At 37.8% G+C, this 3,666-nt stretch overlaps 1 pseudogene; it reads left to right on the forward strand.

Annotated features, from left to right (window-relative positions):
* Positions 1-2,396: 2,396 nt before the first annotated feature.
* LOC101606798 lies at positions 2,397-2,953 on the forward strand (annotated as a pseudogene).
* Positions 2,954-3,666: the final 713 nt, after the last annotated feature.

The raw sequence follows: 3,666 nt of genomic DNA on the forward strand, positions 1-3,666 counted from the left end.
TCAAAGATGTATAATGCCAAAATGTAAGAAAAAGTTATCAATTGATTGTTGGCCATGAGTCTACTGAAAAAAGTAAAGATTATATATCTCATTCTTCATTTCATCGATTGCACTGTAAAAATTGGTTACTAGACTACTAGAAAGATTGAAAAGCAGGAATACAAGACATAGTCTTTTTAGACCTTCATTTATTAGATGTCCTACATATGTATTTTTTTTATATTTTGCTTTCATAACCTTGATCTTATATTAGTAACATGATATATTAAATGATGAATCTTCTGTTCTTGGGAATTAATGTTATTACAGTGTTGGTGAGCACAGTTAATCTTTATTCTGTAGAGAATATGGTTGCCTATGTAAGCTAGGGCTTTCAGTAATGGAAAGTTCCAAATTTTTGTAAAAAGAGTATTGTTACACACCAAAATTTATTTATTTCTATTAGAGATATTTCATGTAAAGTCTGAATTAGCTTATTCTTTTGAAACTATAAGCAGATTATAAAATTTTAGTTAACATAAAAAGGGATAAGGTTTGCTCTACATATTAAAGCTGGAAAAAGTGTGACTATTAATACCTCTTTATTCATGGAATTGCTAGATGTGCCCATAGAACACGCTATAGATTTCTTTATTCAAGTAACCTGGAATACCAGGGCCAACTCTGGATTTACTAGTTCCAGATAACTCTGGCATATTTCAACTGCAAAAGATTTCCAGAGAAGATTCTAATGTGAGTAATATGTTAGCTTGAATGATCTTACTAATAGTAAGAAGTATTCCAAACCCCTTCCATGTCTCTTGTACAAGTAAATACATTATGATCTTTGTCTGATAATCCACAATAATATTCCCTATAAACAATAAAATATTTCTTCACTGTAGTTTGTAATAACACATAACATTTACACTTAGGACAGTTATCTTTCTGAGACTCCTATTTTAATGTGAAAGTACCACCATAAGGGATGATATATTAGGCTGAAACAGTCTCTCAGTGGTGCACTAGTTAAACATTGCTTTGTGTGAACATTATTTTCCCAGTGAGCTATCAATAGTATGAAAAGTTCCCAGGATAATTGGTGAAGAATAGGTGTTTGCAACCAAAAATCAAATACAAGTCATGAAATTTCCATAATGTTAGAAAATTAAAGGCTGCCCATGGAAGAAGGGTTTTGTACCCTTCTTTGTATGCAGAGAAACAGCAGTCCTCAAGAACAAATTTTCGTATGATGTGCACATAGATATAGTGCATGGGCTGATAGGAGTTCAAATCTAAATGTCAGTGTGCATTGGGAGCTTGGGAGTAATACCAGAGAGGAGTTGGAAATGACTAATATCACCTCTGCCCTCAGACAATGGCCTGTTTCACCAAACAGAAAGGACAATCATGCTCACTGCTGCAGCTGGCCAAACAAGATCACTTAAATGTCATCTGCTTTAAACCAGATCAATAATGCTATCACTATGACCTCTACTTTGAGAAATGTTAAAGTAGCGGCCAATAAAAAAGAAGCTAATCCAAATTTCAATCCCTGATTTTTACCCTTTTAGTTATTGCGGATCAATAATCACTCATTGACTACTGTAATTCTGAAATGGAGGAGGGAACAGCACATTTTTCTTAATGACAGCAACTGTTAAGATATAGCTGTTTAAACAGTTTAATGTGACTGAAAAAAACACTGGAGCAACATGTAATATTTCAACATCTTCCTGTATGATACTATCATATTAAAACTTGTTTATATTTTATTATACAATGTATGATATAATCATAATCATACATTGTGGTGTTTTTTGAGATGGAGAAAAAAATATATATATATATATATTATATATTTAAATTTTTGTCTTGTCATATGTTTCAGTTTAGGAGATGAATAGAGTATATTCCCATATACATGATGCTCTGTACTAGATATTCAGATGGGTTTCATTTAAGAGGTAAGATCAAATGGTATAAGAGGAATTTTGTGCTTTTGAGTCATCAGATCTCTGACTCCATGCTTTTCCTAATTCTGTTATTACATTGTTAGATGGCTTTCAAAACTATTTTTAAGCAAAATGTAAGACATTCTTTACTAAATAAAGAGGGGGAAAGTATAAATGAAAGTGTTTAAGAGCGAAATTGTGTTATATATACTTTCACTTTACTCAGAATGTTACCTATAGTATCAAATAAGTTTAAAATATCTGATGTAGGAAGAGTGTAGGGCTCTTTTGTTCGGTTGAGGGGGAGGAGGGCGGTAGGTTAGGCCTATGGTAAGCTTTCCTGGGTGCCACTCCCTCTGTCCTCCCTACAGGACCCGCTGGCGAGGGCAGCCCCGATTCTCCTGGGACGCGGGCGCTACTGAGAGCAGCGTCACCCTTTACACTACAAAGCTGGCTGGCACTATGAGGAAAAAACAAAACAAGAAAAAAGTGGAGGAAGTGCTTGAAGAAGAGGAAGAGTAATATGTGGTGGAAAAAGTTCTTGATCGACGAGTTGTCAAGGGAAAAGTAGAATATCTTCTAAAGTGGAAGGGTTTCTCAGATGAGGACAATACGTGGGAGCCAGAAGAGAACCTGGATTGCCCTGACCTGATTGCTGAGTTTCTACAGTCACAGAAAACAGCACATGAGACAGATAAACCAGAGGGAGGCAAGCGAAAAGCCGACTCTGACTCTGAAGACAAGGGAGGGGAGAGCAAATCAAAGAAGAAAAAAAAAAGTCAGAAAAGCCACGAGGCTTTGCCCGAGGTTTGGAGCCAGAGCAGATTATTGGGGCTACAGACTCCAGAGGAGAGCTCATGTTCCTGATGAAATGGAAAAACTCTGATGAGGCTGACCTGGTCCCTGCCAAGGAAGCCAATGTCAAGCGCCCACAGGTTGTCATACCCTTCTATGAGGAAAGGCTGACGTGGCATTCCTACCCCTCAGAAGATGATGACAAAAAAGATGACAAAAATTAACTCTCTTGAGTATCAGCCCCTGTCACCTCTTGACTGTGGGCTTAGAGGGGGGAGGGAAGGAATTCTACTTGTCTTCACACCATAAAGGTGGCTTGAGAAGATGTCCTTTGAAGAGCCAGCATAGTTTCTGTGCCTTGCAACAGCCCAAGTGCTTTAAAGCTGTTCCAGCTGTGTAGTTTATACACCCATCCCAGTGGAGGAAAGGGTAAGTGTTTCAAGGCAACCTATTCTGCACTTAGCTGAGAAAGGCAAAGGGCCTTCTATGAAGGACAAAACCTGCAGAACTGGGTGTGTGGGAGAGCAAAAAAGATACTGTTGATCTTCAGAGATCATCTTCACAACCCACAGCCTTCTTCCCAATAGTGTTAACTGCATTTTTACAGAGTAGCATGTGTGTAGTTCTTGGCTATTGCTGGTGTATTGATTCGGGGGGGGGGGGGTGGGTGGGGTGGAGGGATGGTACAGGAAAAGATGGATAGGATGATTGTGGTTAAAATTAGGGGCCTGATTGGGGAAATCAAATAAGTTTAAAATATCTGATATAGGAAGAGTGGAAAGAACAGCTAACTGATGATTTGGTTCTAGGTTCAGAATACTTTACCTTTTCAAAATATTTCATGGCACCAGAAAGGTGGACAGTAGGAGACTCCTTCAAACCTGTGATGTTTCCTTCCTGAGCATCATGTTGCCCATAAAGGAGAAAGCCAGTTCCT

The sequence above is a fragment of the Jaculus jaculus genome, chromosome X (assembly GCF_020740685.1).
Source record: "Jaculus jaculus isolate mJacJac1 chromosome X, mJacJac1.mat.Y.cur, whole genome shotgun sequence".
In the NCBI taxonomy this organism is placed as follows: domain Eukaryota; kingdom Metazoa; phylum Chordata; class Mammalia; order Rodentia; family Dipodidae; genus Jaculus; species Jaculus jaculus.